General features: G+C 44.7%; 1 long non-coding RNA gene across 1 annotated transcript in view; it reads left to right on the forward strand.

Moving 5' to 3' along the window:
- Positions 1-569: 569 nt before the first annotated feature.
- The window catches only part of LOC130284503 (uncharacterized), a 35,162-nt gene continuing 15,400 nt past the window's right edge, over positions 570-20,331 (forward strand). The window contains exon 1 of the long non-coding RNA XR_008847056.1: positions 570-749. This is a non-coding gene — a long non-coding RNA (uncharacterized LOC130284503). The remainder of the gene's footprint in view (positions 750-20,331) is intronic.

A 20,331-nucleotide genomic window follows, 5' to 3' on the forward strand; every position in this document is an offset into this window, starting at 1 on the left:
CAGCCAAAAATAAATACACCCACCAGACCAGTTTATTAAGTGGTCACTGTTGTTTCCTCCATGAAGTAGCCTGTGTGATTCCTAACATTTTTGTAAATCATTTTATCTACACAAATGACTCCTTACCCTGCAGTTCCTGGTCTAGCCTCTAGGGGCCACGTTCGTATACTGGCTGCAATGGGCAGAACATGTGTCTCTAATGTCTCCCTCTATCCCTGCCTGTCATTACATATTTTTTTCTTCAGCCTTTGAGCCCATGATGATAAGTTACAACATATCTCCCAACGTCAGAGATCCGGCGGGACATTCCCTCTTTTGGGGTGTGGTATCCCGGTACAGGAGCTAGTCCTCTTCCATTCTTAAGTCCCCTCAGGAAGAGTCCCTTAGGTCCATAGGGCTCTCCTGCAGGGCTCCCCCTTGTTGCCTGATATAAATGCAATGTATATTGATTATGTGTATCTATTGTTCATATGTATAAAGTTGTACAGTTTGTATAAAATGTATAGGACCTTCCTTGGTCATGTGACCTACTGTCATGTGAAATACCCAGAGTTCCATGGGCACAGGAACCCCAGGCATTAGCAACCAATAGGCTTTAGTCCAGCCCCCTAGTATATAAGGGGCTGTAGTCTGTCAGTTAGCTCTCTTGTCTCTTATCTCTTGGACTCAAAAGAAAGCACAAAGTCCTGTATACTGCAAATTCATCTCATCTAGGCCAAAGCCTAAAGTCCAGCAGCCACTTCTACAACGTGAGTTACAATTATCTCTACAAATCCAGTGACTACTACTCAGCTAAGGAATATATTAGTAGCACAATGGCCTGTCTAAATATCTCAATAACTACAAGTCCAAGCAAACCTGCAAGATATCCTGTGTCCCGGTTGCCTCTGTGGAAACTGCATAATTGTACAGACTGTTTCCTGAATATTCCAATTAAAAGTTATAGTTATTGCAAAACCCTAGCCGTGGACATTCCTTTATTGCATACCATTTCTGGGCTGGCTGTCGGTGGTTATTATACCGAAACAACCGCATCCTGTTGTCACGAACACTAAGGGGTTAACAACATCTTGCCCCCAGGATTAATAATAACAAACCCTGCTACATACTGCAACACCCTGTGGTCACCACAGGGGTGATGTCCGCTGTCCCCTAACGGCCCCCACACGTCCCGCATTTAAAGGGGTACTCCGGTGAAAAACTTTTTTTTTTAAATCAACTGGTGCCAGAAAGTTAAACAGATTTGTAAGTTACTTCTATGAAAAAAATCTTAATCCTTCCTGTACTTATTAGCTGCTGAATACTACAGTGGAAATTCTTTTCCGTTTTAAACACAGAGCTGTCTGCTGACATCATGAGCACAGTGCTCTCTGCTGATATCTCTGTCCATTTTAGGAACTGTCCATAGTAAAAGGAAATCCCCATAGCAAACATATGCTGTTCTGGACAGTTCCTAAAATGGACAGAGATGTCAGCAGAGAGCACTGTGCTCATGATGTCAGCAGACAGCTCTGTGTTTAAAACGGAAAAGAATTTCCACTGTAGTATTCAGCAGCTAATAAGTACAGGAAGGATTAAGATTTTTTTCATAGAAGTAATTTACAAATCTGGTTAACTTTCTGGCACCAGTTGATTTAAAAAAAAAAAAAAAAGTTTTTCACCGGAGTACCCCTTTAACTGTAATTGCCTCTGTTAAATGCAGCGCTTGGTGGGAAGCTTGACAGGGTGAAGAGCCATTGGCTCCTCACCCTGTCAATCACTCTTGGGTCCGCCGGCTAGAGTAAGCCAGCGGACACAAGAGGCTCATTCTTCCTCTGCGCTCTGGTACACGTGTGACATCATCAGATGCCGGAGTGCAGAGGAAAAAGAAACACCCGTGGGAATTTCGATCCCCGCCGCTAGCCGGACAGGGATCGGAACATGATCAGAATGGGCTTGGTCCCCAAGGGGTTAATAGGGGGGCACTACTGCTGTCTAATGGGGGGGCACTACTGCTGTCCAAAAGGGGGGCACTACTGCTGTCTAATAGGGTGCACTACTGCTGTCTAATAGGGAGGGCACTACTGCTGTCTAATAGGGGGGCATTACTGCTGTCCAATGGGGGGGGGGGGCACTACTGCTGTCCAATAGGGGGGGGCACTACTGCTGTCTAATACGGGAGCACTACTGCTGTCCAATAGGGGGGGCACTACTGCTGTCTAATAGGGGGGCACTACTGCTGTCTAATAGGGGGGGCACTACTGCTGTCTAATAGGGGGGGCACTATTTTTGTCTAATTGAGGGGGGCACTATTGCTGTCTAATGGGGGGCACTACTTCTGTCCAATAGGGCTCCCCCTAATGGTGGGGGGCACTACTTTTGTCTAATAGGGGGCACTACTGCTATCTAATATGGGGGTCACTACTGCTGTCTAATGGGGGGCACTACTGCTGTCTGATAGGGGGGGGCACTACTGCTGTCTGATGGGGGGGCACTACTGCTGTCTGATGGGGGGTGCAATACTGCTTTCTAATATGGGGGCACTACTGCTGACTAATAGGGGGTACTACTGCTGACTAATAGGGGGCACTACTGCTGTCCTAAAGGGGGGGCACTACTGCTATCTTACAGGGAGTGCACTACTGCTGTCTAATAGGGGGCACTACTGCTGTCTAATGGGGGGCACTACTGTTGTCCAATAGGGGGGGGGGCACTACTGCTGTCTAATAGGGGGAGCACTACTGCTGTCTAACACGGGGTCACTACTGCTGTCCAATAGGGCCCCCCTAATGGGGGGCACTACTGCTGTCTAATAGGGGGGCAGTACTGCTGTCTAATAGGGGGGGCACTACTGCTGTCTAATAGGGGGGACTACTGCTGTCTAATAGGGGGGACTACTGCTGTCTAATATGGGGGCACTACTGCTGACTAATAGGGGGGCACTACTGCTGACTAATAGGGGGGCACTACTGCTGACTAATAGGGGGGAACTACTGCTGACTAATAGGGGGGCACTACTGCTGATTAATATTGGGGGCACAATTGCTTACTAATTAAGGGAAACTACTTCTGTCTAATATGTGGGGCACTACTGCTGTCTAATAGGAGGGCCCTACTGCTGTCTAATAGGGGAGCAATACTGCTGTCTAATTAGAGGCCACTACTGCTGTTTAATTTGGGGGAGACTACAGCTGTCTAATAAGGGTAGCACTGCTGCTATCTAATATGGGGGCACTACTGCTGTCTAATAGGGGGGGCACTACTGCTGTCTAATAGGGGGGCCACTACTGCTGTCTAATATGGGGGCCACTACTGCTGTCTAATAGGGGGGGGGGCACTACTGCTGTCTAATGGGGGGGCACTACTGCTGTCCAAAAGGGGGGCACTACTGCTGTCTAATAGGGTGCACTACTGCTGTCTAATAGGGAGGGCACTACTGCTGTCTAATAGGGGGGCATTACTGCTGTCCAATGGGGGGGGGGGCACTACTGCTGTCCAATAGGGGGGGGCACTACTGCTGTCTAATACGGGAGCACTACTGCTGTCCAATAGGGGGGGCACTACTGCTGTCTAATAGGGGGGCACTACTGCTGTCTAATAGGGGGGGCACTACTGCTGTCTAATAGGGGGGGCACTATTTTTGTCTAATTGAGGGGGGCACTATTGCTGTCTAATGGGGGGCACTACTTCTGTCCAATAGGGCTCCCCCTAATGGTGGGGGGCACTACTTTTGTCTAATAGGGGGCACTACTGCTATCTAATATGGGGGTCACTACTGCTGTCTAATGGGGGGCACTACTGCTGTCTGATAGGGGGGGGCACTACTGCTGTCTGATGGGGGGGCACTACTGCTGTCTGATGGGGGGTGCAATACTGCTTTCTAATATGGGGGCACTACTGCTGACTAATAGGGGGTACTACTGCTGACTAATAGGGGGCACTACTGCTGTCCTAAAGGGGGGGCACTACTGCTATCTTACAGGGAGTGCACTACTGCTGTCTAATAGGGGGCACTACTGCTGTCTAATGGGGGGCACTACTGTTGTCCAATAGGGGGGGGGCACTACTGCTGTCTAATAGGGGGAGCACTACTGCTGTCTAACACGGGGTCACTACTGCTGTCCAATAGGGCCCCCCTAATGGGGGGCACTACTGCTGTCTAATAGGGGGGCAGTACTGCTGTCTAATAGGGGGGGCACTACTGCTGTCTAATAGGGGGGACTACTGCTGTCTAATAGGGGGGACTACTGCTGTCTAATATGGGGGCACTACTGCTGACTAATAGGGGGGCACTACTGCTGACTAATAGGGGGGCACTACTGCTGACTAATAGGGGGGAACTACTGCTGACTAATAGGGGGGCACTACTGCTGATTAATATTGGGGGCACAATTGCTTACTAATTAAGGGAAACTACTTCTGTCTAATATGTGGGGCACTACTGCTGTCTAATAGGAGGGCCCTACTGCTGTCTAATAGGGGAGCAATACTGCTGTCTAATTAGAGGCCACTACTGCTGTTTAATTTGGGGGAGACTACAGCTGTCTAATAAGGGTAGCACTGCTGCTATCTAATATGGGGGCACTACTGCTGTCTAATAGGGGGGGCACTACTGCTGTCTAATAGGGGGGGCCACTACTGCTGTCTAATATGGGGGCCACTACTGCTGTCTAATAGGGGGGGGGGGGCATTACTTTTTTTTTCTTCAGCCTTTGAGCCCATAATGATAAGTTACAACTTATCTCCCAACCATCCCAGATCCGGCTGGACATTCCCGCTTTTGGGGTCATGTCTACCGTCCCGGCCCCCACATGTCCCGCATTTAACTGTAAATGTCTCTTTTGAGGCATCTACAATTAAATGCGGCGCTCGGTGGGAAGTTTGACAGGGTGAAGAGCCATTGGCTCCTCACCCTGTCAATTACTCTTGCATCCGCCGGCTACAGTAAGCCAGCGGACACAAGAGGCTCATTCTTCCTCTCCACTCCGGCGCACATGTGACATCATCGGACGCTGGAGCGCAGAGGAAGAAGAAAGAAAAGAAAAGGATGTGCAGAGGGAGCCGCCGGAGCCAACAGGAAGAAGACAAAAGAGAATAAGGGAGGGGTTCTGCCTCACATGGGGGGGCACTACTGCTGTTTAATAGGGGGGCACTACTGCTGTCTAATATGTGGTCACTACTGCTGTCTAATGGGGGGCACTAATGCTGTCTAATGGGGGGGCACTAATGCTGTCTAGTATGGGGGCCACTACTGCTGTCTAATATGGGGTCACTACTGCTGTCTAATATGGGGTCACTACTGCTGTCTAATATGGGGGGGGCACTACTGCTCTCTAATACGGGGGGCACTACTGATGTCTAGTATGGGGCCACTACTTTTGTCTAGTATGGGGTGCATTACTTCTGTCTAATGAGGGGGGCACTCCTGCTGTCTAATAGAGGGGGCACTACCATTGTCTAATATGGGAGGCACTGCTGCTGTCTAATAGGGGGAGGCCCTTCTGCTGTCTAATAGGGGGGGGCACCACTGCTGTCTAATAGTGGGAGCACTTCTGCTGTCTAATATGGGGAACACTACTGCTATCTAATATGGGAGGCACTACTGTTGTCTAATATGCAGGGCACTTTTTTTTAACCATACTATGTAACTAATGGGGGACTGCTACCTAATGTGGGGCACTACTGCTGGCTAATATGGGGGACACTACTGCTGCCTAATATGGGGGAAGCTTTTGCTGCCTAATGTGGGGGGGGGGGACTACTGCTGCCTGACATGGGGGAGCACTACTGCTAACATGGGGGGCACTACTGCTGTCTAACATGTGGGACGCTACTTCTGTCTAACATGGGGGGTACAACTGCTGCCCAAAATGGGGGACACTACTGCTGTCTAATATGGGGGGACTACTGCTGCCTAATATGGGGGGGGGGAGGCAATACTGCTGCCTAGTATGGGGCGAGACACTACTGCTGCCTAATATGGGGGTGGGGAACTACTGCTGCTTAGTATGGGGGGGGAAACTACTGCTGCCTAGTATCAGGGGAAACTACTGCTGCCTAGTATGGGGGGAAACTACTGCTGTCTAGTATGGGGGGGGGGACACTACTGCTGCCTAGTATAGGGGAAATTAAACAACTACATTAGCGTGTTCTAAAGTGATAAGAGGTGATCAACCCCAAGTGCAGTTGCGCACCTAAGTTGGAGTGGAAGACCTGCACTTATGGACCACAATATGGTTTCACTCCTGTGGTAGATGCAAACAATGGCATTAGCTAACCCTCAAAACTTATGAAAAATTGCGACATTAGCCAGTATATCCTTATATGAAGGTTTCTCATATGGTGCAGGACCTAACACTAGCCTACCTGTGCCAGATGAGCAAAGTCAGGAACCAAATTACAGCAGCCTTAGGTCCGACTTGTAGACTGCTCCCCAGGTTACCTCCAGTGTGCCTAACACACATACAATGGGAGGGGGGGGGGGGGGGAGACAGGCTACAAGCCCCACCCTGGTTGGTTCATATATTGCTGGCCTCACAGGTGAAACCTTAATGCTACACAATATGATAAAAGGTGCATTAGTAAGTTTTAAGCATCAACTTTAGGCTCCAAAAACGGAACACTACTGCTGCTTTGTATGGGGGGGACACTGTTGCTTAGTATGGAGGTACTGCTGCTGCCTACTATAGAGAATCTGCTGCCTACTATCGGGGTACTGCCGACTGCCGCCTACTATGGGGGGGACATCTGCTGCCAACCTGATGTGGGGGACACCTGCTGCCAATCTAATGTGGGGGACATCTGCTGCCAACCTAATGTGGGGGTCTTCTGCTGCCAACCTAATGTGGGGGACATCTGCTGCCAACCTAATGTGGGGGTCTTCTGCTGCCAACCTAATGTGGGGGACATGTGCTGCTACCCACTCTACTAAGGGGGGCATAATATATATAATATAATTATATATAAGTTTGGGGCACTATAGTTATTAGAAAAGTGCGGAGCCTAAAATGTTTTTTTTTTTTTCCCCCCACATGTTCTCCAGAAATGAGCTGTAGCTGGAAGAAATCATCATGACATCTGAGCTGGAGAAGAAAAAGAAAAGTGACCGACTCCGATCAGAGAAGACGATCACCTGATATAACCTTATGTAATCTCTTATATGGTCTGTAGTGGTAATGATGGGGGTTGTTGTCAGTCACCTGATATAACTGTATGTAATCTCTTATATGGTCTGTAGTGATAATGATGGGGGTTGTTGTCAGTTACCTGATATAACTGTATGTAATCTCATATATGGTCTGTAGTGGTAATGATGGGGGTTGTTGTCAGTCACCTGATAACTATATGTAATCTCTTATATGGTCTGTAGTGGTAATGATGGGGGTTGTTGTCAGTCACCTGATATAACTGTGTGTAATCTCTTATATGGTCTGTAGTGGTAATGATGGGGGTTATTGTCAGTCACCTGATATAACTGTATGTAATCTCTTATATGGCCTGTAGTGATAATGATGGGGGTTGTTGTCAGTCACCTGATATAACTGTATGTAATCTCTTATATGGTCTGTAGTGGTAATGATGGGGGTTATTGTCAGTCACCTGATATAACTGTATGTAATCTCTTATATGGTCTGTAGTGGTAATGATGGGGGTTATTGTCAGTCACCTGATATAACTGTATGTAATCTCTTATATGGTCTGTAGTGGTAATGATGGGGGTTGTTGTCAGTCACCTGATAACTATATGTAATCTCTTATATGGTCTGTAGTGGTAATGATGGGGGTTATTGTCAGTCACCTGATATAACTGTATGTAATCTCTTATATGGCCTGTAGTGATAATAATGGGGGTTGTTGTCAGTCACCTGATATAACTGTATGTAATCTCTTATATGGTCTGTAGTGTAATGATGGGGGTTGTTGTCAGTCACCTGATATAACTGTATGTAATCTCTTATATGGTCTGTATTGGTAATGATGGGGGTTGTTGTCAGTCACCTGATATAACTGTATGTAATCTCTTATATGGTCTGTAGTGGTAATGATGGGGGTTGTTGTCAGTCACCTGATATAACTGTATGTAATCTCTTATATGGTCTGTATTGGTAATGATGGGGGTTGTTGTCAGTCACCTGATATAACTGTATGTAATCTCTTATATGGCCTGTAGTGATAATGATGGGGGTTGTTGTCAGTCACCTGATATAACTGTATGTAATCTCTTATATGGTCTGTAGTGTAATGATGGGGGTTGTTGTCAGTCACCTGATATAACTGTATGTAATCTGTTATATGGTCTGTATTGGTAATGATGGGGGTTGTTGTCAGTCACCTGATATAACTGTATGTAATCTCTTATATGGTCTGTAGTGGTAATGATGGGGGTTGTTGTCAGTCACCTGATATAATTGTATGTAATCTCTTATATGGTCTGTAGTGGTAATGATGGGGGTTGTTGTCAGTCACCTGATATAACTGTATGTAAACACTTATATGGTCTGTATTGGTAATGATGGGGGTTGTTGTCAGTCACCTGATATAACTGTTTGTAATCTCTTATATGGTCTGTATTGGTAATGATGGGGATTGTTGTCAGTCACCTGATATAACTGTATGTAATCTCTTATATGGTCTGTAGTGGTAATGATGGGGGTTGTTGTCAGTCACCTGATATAATTGTATGTAATCTCTTATATGGTCTGTAGTGGTAATGATGGGGGTTGTTGTCAGTCACCTGATATAACTGTATGTAATCTCTTATATGGTCTGTATTGGTAATGATGGGGGTTGTTGTTAGTCATCTGATATAACTGTATGTAATCTCTTATATGGTCTGTAGTGTAATGATGGGGGTTGTTGTCAGTCACCTGATAGAACTGTATGTAATTTCTTATATGGTCTGTAGTGATCATGATGGGGGTTGTTGTCGGTTACCTGATATAACTGTAAGTAATCTCTTATATGGTCTCTAGTGATAATGATGGGGGTTGTTGTTAGTCACCTGATATATCTGTATGTAATCTCTTATATGGTCTGTATTGGTAATGATGGGGGTTGTTGTCAGTCAATAAGTGGGTAGAATAAAGGGTGGAAGAGATTTACTACTGTAGACCTAATGCTACAGCAGGCCTTTTGCTACAGGGGTGCCTAAAACTATAGGTGGTCTAAGTATTATATGGGGCAGTGCTTGGGCCCAATACTACAAAGGGGCCTGAAGTGCCCCCCAACTACTGTATGGGGGCCATGTGGGGGAACCTATACTATAGGAGGGGCAAAGCTGGCTCTAACTACTCTACAGGTGCACAGCATGAGGCCTAGATAATGCCTACAAGGCTAATGTATGTGTGGTCATTTGCAGTGCCTGTATACTATATTTTATAATCAATGAAAATATGAACACCCAAAACAATATTAATATTAATCTATATATTGTTTGTGCTGAACTACTGAGGATATTATACTTTGGGTGGTACACAAAATGGGATGATATATTGGGGTTTATTTACTAACGTGATCCCAACTCTTTTTTTTGTCTAGTTTTGTGCCCAAATTGTGTCACACGTCAATTGCGACACAATTTGCGAACAAATAAAACAAAACCCTCCATTTTACACGAAAACCCCCGAAAAGGGGGCGTGGTCACTGGATAAAGAGGGTGTGGTCCCAACAAAAGGGGAGTGGCCCTGACTGTTTTGAAAATTTACAACATATTTACTATGGTTTCCACAGAAAATGTGGTGGATTTGAGCTGAGGAAAACCAGACAGATCAGAACAGTTGTAAAAAAAAAAAAAAGCAAAACGTAGGGAAAAGTGCAAAATGTAGGGAAACCTTAGTAAATACCTTGGGAAAATACCTGTCGGAAATCAAAACCCACAAAGAAAGCTCCACTCCACTATTAGTAACTAAACCCCATTGTGTGTGTGTGTGCGGCAGAACAGGTGATTTTTTACACTGTTACATTAGCTAATCTTACATTATATTGTACAAAAATAAAAGGTTGTTTGAACTACAGGTGACATAATACTTTGGTAGAGGCACTGAAGAGGGTGTGATACTGTGTGGAGCAATATAATAGGGGTTATTTACTAAAGTAATCCCGACAGTTATTTCTCAGGTTTTGCACCCAAATTTCGACCAAAAAATCCAAAAGAACACACAAACTCTTCATTTTTCTCAGAAAACCCCAGCATTTTTGCTAAATCCCAACATATTTACTAAAGTTCCCATATAAAATATGGTGGATTTGAGCTCTGGAAAACCTGACAGCTCAGAGCATGTGTGGCTAGGGATGTCCCGATACCATTTTTTTAAAAAGTACTGATACTTTTTTCTATTTCATGTGACAGGGTTTTTTTTTTTTTTTAAAGGGGTACTCCGGCGCTTAGACATCTTATCCCCTATCCAAAGGATAGGGGATAAGATGCCTGATCACGGAGGTCCCGCCGCTGGGGACCCCCGTGATCTTGCACGCCGCACCCCATAAAAATCAGTCCCAAGAGCAGTCACGCCCCCTCCCATAGGCTTGCATTGAGGGGGCGGAGCGTGATATCACACGGGGCAGAGACTTGACGTCACAACGCTCCGGCCCCGTTATCGGCAGTAATCAGACCCGGAGCGAACACGTTCCGGGGACTGATTTTAATGGGGTGCGGCATGCAAGATCACGGGGGTCCCCAGTGGCGGGACCCCCGTGATCAGGCATCTTATCCCCTATCCTTTGGATAGGGGATAAGATGTCTAAGTGCCGGAGTACCCCTTTAAATGGGAAAAGGGGTGTTTTTTTTCTTTTGCTGGAGGGCTACAGTTTGAAGATCACTGTGCAGTGATCTCTAAACTGTGGCCCTCTAGATCTTGCAAAACTACAACTCCCAGAATGCCCACACAGCAGTTTGCTGTCTGTGCATTCTGTGATTTGTAGTTTTTCAACATCTGGAGGGCCACAGTTTGGAGATCACTGTGCAGTGGTTTCTAAACCGTGGCCCTCTAAATCGTGCAAAACTACAACTCCCAGCATGCACGAACAGCAAACTGCTTTCTTGCTATGCTGGGAGTTGTAGTTGCATACCTCCAGCTGTTGCATAACTACATCTCCCAGCATGCCCTTCGGCGATCAGTACATGCTGGAAGTTGTCGTTTTGCAACAGCTGGAGGCACACTGGTTGGAGAATACTGAGTTAGGTAACAGAACCTAACTGAAGGTTTTCCAACCAGTGTGCCTCCAGCTATTGCAAAAGTACAACTCCCAGCATGCACGGTCTGTCAGTGCATGTTGGTAGTTGCAGTTTTGCAACAGGTTTGCTCTCCCCCCCCCCCCACTGTTAATGTACAGGGTACATTCACACTGGCGGGTTTACAGTAAGTTTCCTGCTTCAAGTTGGAGCTGCAGCAAATTTTCCACCGCAGCGCAAACTCCTAGCGGGAAACTCACTGTAAACCCATGCCCATGTGAATGTACCCTAAAAGCACTACACTACACTAACACAAAATAATGGGTAAAACAGTACATATACACCCCCTTACACTGCCCCCCCCCCCAATAAAAATGAAAAATGTATCGTACGGCAGTGTTTCCAAAATGGAGCCTGTTGCAAAACAACAACTCCCAGCATTTCCGGACAGCCACTGATTGTCCAGGCATGCTGGGAGTTTAGCAACAGTTGGAGTCACCCTGTTTGGGAATCACTGGCATAGAAAACCCCTATGTCCACCCCTATGCAATCCCTAATTTAGTTCTCAAATGCGCATGGTGCTCTCTCATTTTGGAACCCTGTTGTATTTCAAGGAAACAGTTTAGGGCCACATATGGGGTATTTCCGTACTCGGGAGAAATTGTGTTACAAATTTTGGGGGTCTTTTTCTCCTTTTACCCCTTATGAAAAGGGAAAATTGGGGTCTACACCAGCCTGAAAAAAAATTTACACTAACATGCTGGTGTTGCCCCATACTTTTTATGGTGAAAAAAGGAAAAAGGGAGAAAAAAAACACTAAATTTGTAACACAATTTCTCCTCAGTACGGAAATACCCCATATGTGGGCGTAAAATGCTCTGCGGACGCACAAGGCTCAGGAGTGAGAGTGCACTATGTACAATTTTGAAAACTACACCCCTCATGGAATGTTATAAGGGGTACAGTGAGCATTTTTGCCACAAAGGTGTCTGACAGATTTTTGGAATAGTGGTCTGTGAAAATGAAAAATGTAATTTTTCATTTGCTCAGCCCACTGTTCCAAAGGTCCTGTCAAAAACGGCAGTGGGGTGTAAATGCTCACTGTACCCCTTATTACATTCCGTGAGGGGTGTAGTTTCCAAAATGGGGTCACATGTGGGGGAGTTCCACTGTTTTGGCACCACGGGGGACTTTGTAAACACACAAGGCCCCTGACTTCTATTCCAACCAAATTCTCTCACTAAACGTTCAGTGGCGCTCCTTCCCCTCTGAACACTGTAGTGCGCCAGCAGAGCACTTGATGTCCACACATGGCGTGTTCCCATACTCAGAAGAAATGAGGTCACAAATTTTCGGGGGCATTTTCTATTACCCCTTGTAAAAATGTAAAATTTGGGGAAAAACCTGCATTTTAGTGAAAAATATTTTTTTTCATTTACACATCCAACTTTAACGAAAATTTGGCAAACACCTGTGGGGGTATTAAGGCTCACTGTACACCTTGTTACGTTCCTTGAGGGGTTTAGTTTCCAAAATGCCATGTGGTTTTTTTGTTTTGTTTTTGTTTTGTTTTTTTCTGTTCTGGCACCATAGGGGCTTCCTAAATGTGACATGCCCCCAAAAAACCATTTCAGCAACATTTGCTTTCCAAAAGCCAAATGTGACTCCTTCTCTTCTGAGTGTTGTAGTACGCCTGCAGTGCACTTGACGTCCACACATGGGGTATTTCCATACTTATAAGAGATAGGGTAATACATTTTGTGGGACATTTTCTCCTATTACCACATGTAAAAATGTAAAATTTGGGGGAAAAGCAGCATTTTAGTGAAAAAATAAATATTTACACATCCAACTTTAACGAAAAGTTGTCAAACACCTGTGGGTTGTTAAGGCTTACTGGACCCCTTGTTACATTCTCTGAGGGGTGTAGTTTCCAAAATAGTATGTTTTTTATTGAGAAAGTTTTTTTCTTTTTCTTTAACAGACATATAAACAGTTATCGGCACTTGAAGGTGCCGTCAATAAACAAAGTATAGAGAAAAAAAGAATACAAACAGAATAACAATGTATCCAGACATCCGCATAAATAGTATATAGTATATAGAGTCCAAATTAAGGCATCAATAATCGTTAAACATCACATTTGTACATCTAGTATATCTCCATCGTCCCTTCGCTTCTAATCCCCATTAAGTCCTAAAAGGACATTCTCTAAATTCTCTGAAACAGCTATCTCCTGCCTTTTACACATCCCTGCAGTATTTAGAAGTGATCCACGTTGTCCATCTCTTCTGAAATGCCTCATACCTCCCTGCGCCTAGGGCTATGATTTTTTCAAAGGAATAAGTAGTATTTAATCTATTTATTAAAATATCCAAGGAAGGAATGACAGTGGACTTCCACTGGCATGTTATGGCAATTTTAGCAGTCGTGCAGACTATGCAGAAAAGATCTCTGTGAGAGGGGGGTATGTGATCCATTTGCAAAAACAATAAAACTAGATGCGGGGACCAATCCAAGGTGTACCCAAATAAAGTCTGTAGGAGCATCCTACATTGGACCCAGTAAGGCTGCAATAACGGACAATTCCATAGTATGTGGTATAACGTGCCCTTGTGTCCAGATCCCCTCCAACACACATCAGGGGAGCCAGGGTATGCCCTGGCTAACTTATCGGGAGTGAAGTACCAACGCAGGATTGTCTTGAAAACACTATCAACATATGAAGAGCATTGCAATGCTTTGTGAATGCGTTTGAAAGCCTGTTCCCATGCTTCATTGGTGAAGGAGCGTCCCAAATCCCTCTCCCACAGCCTGAGGGGGTAGCTTTTAACACATAAGTCTGCACCCGTCAATAATGTGTATATATGTTTTAATCCCTTCACATTGGAAGATAATAACCTCAGTATGCTAGTATCTGAACCCTGTTGGGGGGGGGGGGGGGGTGCAGAGAGGAGATAAAGTGTCGCACTTGCAAAAATTTAAAAAAATCTGTATTGGGTATATGAAATTGTAGCTTCAATTGTGCGAATGACATCAGAATCTGACCCTCATATAGGTCACCAACCTGCGAGATACCCCTAGCAAGCCACTCCCTCAAATCAATGTCTGGAATCGATGCTTGTATTAGAGAGAGTGGAATAGACTTTCTATCTGCCAATATGGGTCTGTTGGAGTTGGTCAAGTAAAATTTCCAGGCAGCACAGGAGGCATTTACTATAGGATTATTTGTTGTAGGGAGGGGTAGATTCCAAATAGGTAAATAAAACACATCAGATAGTGAATATGGGGCGACCGAATGGCTTTCTAACACCGTCCAAGGCAGATCCATATTGGCCTTTCTCCACTGCCGCAAAGAGCCCACTAATGTGGATATATAATATGCTTTTATGTCCGGTGTACCCATCCCTCCCGCTCATTTTGATTTGATCAGTATTGAAGGAGCTAATCTGGCTCTACCGCCCGCCCAAACAAATTTGGAGATCAATTTTTGAGTCCTTTTGAAAAAAGAGCTGGGAATGTCCAGGGGCAGGGCCCTAAACAAAATATAATAATTTGGGAAGAAGGAACATCTTGAACGTTGCAATTCTGCCCACCCAGGAGACCATGTCCTCCGCCTCTAGTGAATTTAAAAGTGGGATATAATTAGCTTCGTAGATGGTGGAGATAGGATAGGAGAGGTGAACCCCTAGGTACTGAACACCATGTTGTTGCCAGTCAAATTGAAAGGAGTGTTGTAATGTAATCAGCATGTGAGTAGGTAAGTTGATTGGTTAAGCCTGAGTTTTAGCGCTATTTAAGTGATAGTACGACAACAATCCAAAGTCTTTTATGTTTTCCATTACTGCTGATATAGAGTAAATAGGGTCCGAGAGCGTCAGAATTACGTCATCTGCATATAGTGATATAGTTTGAGAAGTGTTGCCTATTTTAATGCCTGTAATTCTATTATCACATTTTATGGCTTGTGCAAGTGGTTCCATTGAGAGTATGTATATAAGTGGGGAGAGGGGACATCCCTGACAGGATCCATTGGTGATGGTGAAACTGTCTGACAAAACCCCATTAGCCAAGACTTTGGCCGACGGGTGGGAATAGAGGGAAGCTATAGCCCTAAATATGTTGCCTTCAAATCCCATATTTGTGAGGACAGCAAAGGCGTACGACCATCTGAGGCGGTCAAACGCCTTTTTGGCGTCTAATGCCAATACAAGCATAGGTGTTTTAGACTGTTCTATGTGGTGGAATACATTAAGCAATCTCCTGGTATTGTCAGATGTTTGTCTCCCCGACACAAATCCGGCCTGGTCTGAAGATACCAGGGAGGGGAGTATGGGGGCCAGTCTTGTAGCTATCAATTTTGCAAATATCTTTATATCCTGATTTAAGAGGGATATAGGCCTATAATTTTGAGGGAGGTCTGTGGACTTACCAGGTTTGGGGAGCGTCATGATAAGTGCTTGGAGGTTCTCAGTGGAGAGAGCGCCTATCTCAACCGCCTCCGAGCAAAAATCACGTAAATGAGGTGCTAATAGGGCAGAGAAAGTTTTATAATAAACACTTCCAAAACCATCAGGGCCTGGCGCTTTCCCGGCCGGAAGGGATTTAATTATTGATTCTACCTCTGATATGATAATGTCAGCATTAAGGTCTTTGAGTTGTGTACCTGAAAGCCTTGGAAGGTGTATTTTGGATAAATATTGTTGTATGGCTAATTCAAATCCTGGGAGGTCGGGAATGGTGTTGTTTAAATTATACAAGTTTTCATAAAATGTTTTGAAGCCGTTAGCTATATCTCTAGAAGTAGATAATTTGTGATTCGATATGGGATGTATCAAATGGGGAATTCTAGATTTTTGCTGTCTCGCCCGTAATCTGCTAGCCAATAATTTACCCGATTTATTGTCCTGCGCATAGTATGTGGCTTGTATTTTTCTGTGGGATTTTTCATATGTGGCTAGCAATATACAGCGTAGGTCCCTACGTAGCGAGGCCAAAAGCGCCGCTAGTTCTGGGATAGGTTTTGATTTATTCTCCACTTCCGCTTCCCTTATTAATTCTAATGTTTTAGTTAGTTTAGCCTCCCTCTCCTTCTTTAAGATAGAACCATACTTAATACAGAGCCCTCGGACCACAGCTTTATGGCAATTCCATACCGAGACTTTGCTAGATACCGTCCCTACATTCGATTTATAATATTCAACAATGTCCACATGTAGGCCATTAGTATTAAGACTAAGTATTTTTATAACCATTATAAACCATTATATGCAAATGATAGTATAGCATAGTATTCTGAAATGAAGGTGAGGATGCGTGCCCCCCAGCCAGCACACACATCCCCCTTTTGACTTGGTGTAACAACTGTAGAGGACATAAAATAAAAGCCTGTAATTGGTACGTATGATGTCGGACAACTAAACACATAATAACATCACTAACACATTAAACAAAATCAACAAAATCAAAAACAAAAAAGAATAGGCTCACAGCCGTGGAGCCTAAGAAAAAGGTAGGGACAAAGTTCACCCTGAAACCAGGGGAGGATCGCCATCCCCCGACCCAAATAGTTCAACTGGGCCTTAAGCTGTCAGCTAATATAATCACGCTACTTGCCACTCTCTCCTGATACGTGTTTTCTTGGTTCTGGGAGGCAATCCAGCAGACAGAACAATCGGAATGTCCCATTTAGTTAGCAGTTCCTGATCTTCTGTTAAGGTACGGACAATATGCAGTGTGTCGCCTTTTCGAATTAAGATGCGCACCGGGAATCCCCATCTATAGGCCACTTTTGCAGACCTTAACGCCTGAGTAATAGGTTGCAGAGTGCGGCGAGCTTGCATAGTTGCTGCTGATAAGTCGGCATACATGGACACTTGGTGGTAGGGTGCCGGGAGTCCATCATTTTTCCTAGAGTACTCTAATACTTTCTCTTTGATAGTAAAAATCTACACTCTACAAAATACCATTGTCGTTCCTTCCCTTCTGAGCCCTCTAGTGCACCCACAGAGCACTTGACATACACATATGTCAGATATTTCCTTACTCGAGAGGAATTGGGTTATAAATTTTAGGGTGATTTCTCTGCTTTTACCCCTTGTAAAAAATCAAAAACTGGGTCTACAAGAACATGCAAGTGAAAAAATGAAGATTTTGAACTTTCTCCTTCACATTGCTGCTATTCCTGTGAAACACCTAAAGGGTTAACACACCTACTGAATGTCATTTTGAATACTTTGAGGGGTGCAGTTTTTATAATGCGGTTATTTATGGGGTATTTCTAATATGAAGGCCCCTCAAATCCACTTCAAAACTGAACTGGTCCCTGAAAAATTCTGATTTTGAAAATGTGAAAAATTTGAAAATTGCTGCTGAACTTTGAAGACCTCTGATGAGGGATAAAGTTTCTGGTGCCACGGGGGTGCTAGGAATACCTGATCACTTTGTGATGCCAGGGCACCGTTAGCCTATACACAGTATGAGATTGGAGTTAAGAAACACACTGACGTCAGGTTACGGATAACTGCCTTTTACTGAGCAGGGTGCAGATGGTATTACATGCCAACAGTATGGTGCAGAGAAGAGAGGATGCAGTATAACCCCTTGGAGCCCTGTTGCCTTTCTGGGACTTATGGTGCTTTTTACCAAATTGATTAATACTGACTTGATATGAGACTGAAGATTGTTCCAGATCACTAGGGTTCTGACAAGGCCCTTAGACTTTCTCCACCAAGGCTTGAATTTACTCTGTGTGGGGGATTCCCTGCAGAATGGCTGGATAAGACTTCAAATGAGATTTGTTCTGGACTTTCCTCAAAGCTTCTCCACATACAGTTCAAACCTTTACCACAGACTTAGCACTAGGGCTGGACTAGACTGGCAAGGCAGAAAGGCAATTGAGAATGGCTGGCACTCCAGCATTAGGGGTGAGGAGACATCAGTGGGGGCTAAGCTGTGGTGATGCCAGGAACCGAGCTGGATTACGGGGTGCAAAGTCCAGATAGGTACGTAAATGGCATATCAAAGACAAAACAGAAGACTGCACTCCCCATCCAGAATTCAAAGCGGTGCATGAGGTATATGGGCAGGGGAGAAGTCCGGGACAGACTGTTTTGTGCAATGATGCACTTCCTCTAGCTGGGATTCAGCTTCTGCCAGTGCTACTACGTCATTTAGGGCGGTGCGCAGCGGAGCTCCTTGGCAACGGGAAAACAACTTCTGTCATGTGGTCAGGGTAAGGGGTGAAAAGCATGATCTATAGAATAATAAACAAATAGAGTTCACAAAAGAATACAGAAAATGCAGATACAGAACATATTTGAATCATAAAAATGGGCAACTTCATATTGGTCATTAAGACAATGTGGACCAGTGGTTTCCAGTCTAATGATCCACTGGGCCTCTCTCTGTAGCAGCAATGAATGGCAATCACCACCTTCTGGGGGATTAGATATATGCTCCAAACCTGCAAAACGAAGTTATCACAATCACCTGCTTGGGTCTGATTCATGTGAGCAATAAGTTTGAGGACCCCTGTGCCTACATATACGGATAGCCCATGCTCACGAAAATGAACATATAGTTGGCGGATGGTCTTGCCCACATAAAAAAGACCACATGGACAAATTAGGTAGTAAACGACAAAAGGGGTTCGGCAGGTTATGAAATCATTAACACAATGTTAAAGGAAATCTGTCATCAGAATCACCCGCACTAAACCTGTTACACAGGCTTGTAGTGCGGGTGATCCTGATTAAAATGCTTCTTACCTCATAAAAAACTGTGCAGCAGTTCGCCAGATATCTTAATTTTTAGTTATATGGTATTCCCAGGTTTGGGACTCAGTGGGAGGTCCGCAGCATCAGCACGGACTCGCTTACGTCATTTTTGCCGGGCGGAGAGGCTGCCCGGCTCATGAATATTCATGGCTGCATCATCGCAGTCTTCCTCCTGGTGTAGGTCACGTGGGTAGCGCCGCGCATGCGCAGCGCGCCGTACACCTGGAAGCGGCATTCTCCTGCATATCTATCTATGCAGGAGAACGCCGCTTCCGGGTGTACGGCGTGTGGCACATGCGCGGCGCTACCACCGTGACCTACACCAGGAGGAAGACTGCGATGAGGCAGCCATGAATATTCAGGAGCCGGGCAGCCGATCCGCCCGGCGAAAATGACGTAAGCGAGTCGGTGCTGATGCTGCGGACCTCCCACTGAGTCCCAAGCCTGGGAATACCATATAACTAAAAATAAAGATATCTGGCGAACCGCAGAACAGTTTTTATTGAGGTAAGAAGCGTTTTAATCAGGATCACCCGCACTACAAGACTGCATAACAGGTTTAGTGCGGGTGATTCTGATGACAGATTTCCTTTAATAACCTCCTAACTGTATGTTTCTTGAAGCTATGCTATGAGCACAGTATGGGTTATTCCTACAAGGGAAATTGCCTTAAAAATGTTTAGTGAGCCAGAAGGTACTCGTAGGTGGTTTGATCTGCCTTTTTAAGCTTATCACCTATTGTGCAGTTTTTTCTATAGGTGATAAGGAGTGGATTAATGGTCACTTCCCTCAGGTCTGGATCCGCCTGAAGGATGTACCAATTACGATGGATGGAATTTGACACAGTCTGGTTAAGATTCGTATTTTGTAGGGAAAAGGTAAATCGGCTAGCATTATCTTGGGACCTAGTTTTCTTTCTTAGTAGATCCTGTCTGTTCAGATTTTTCCCTCTCTCTAAACTTTCATTTATAATAGAGAGAGGGTATTGTCTCTCAAGCAGTTTGTTTTTCAATTCGTTAGCCTGAATTTGGAAAATCGTGTCATCACTGTTAATTCTACAAAGACGTAAAAATTGAGAGTAGGGGATACTCGTCTTGACATGAGGTGGGTGTGAACTATTAAAATGCAACAAAGAGTTGCGGGCTATAGCCTTGCGGTAACCCAGGGTGACTAAATCTTCACCTACTACTCTCAATTTGACATTCAAAAAGTCCAAATCGGTATTACCGAAAATATAAGTAAAAAGCATGTTCTCACGGTTTGTTTGGTGTTCAAATAGGAGAAAAACTCACTAAACAAAGTTTATGAACCCTCCCAGACCACCAAAATATCATCAACATATCGGATGAACAGTTTGATGTGGCGGATGAAAGGGTTCAGGGGGGAAAACTTTAATGCGGTAAT

The sequence above is a fragment of the Hyla sarda genome, chromosome 8 (assembly GCF_029499605.1).
Source record: "Hyla sarda isolate aHylSar1 chromosome 8, aHylSar1.hap1, whole genome shotgun sequence".
Taxonomy (NCBI): Eukaryota; Metazoa; Chordata; class Amphibia; order Anura; family Hylidae; genus Hyla; species Hyla sarda.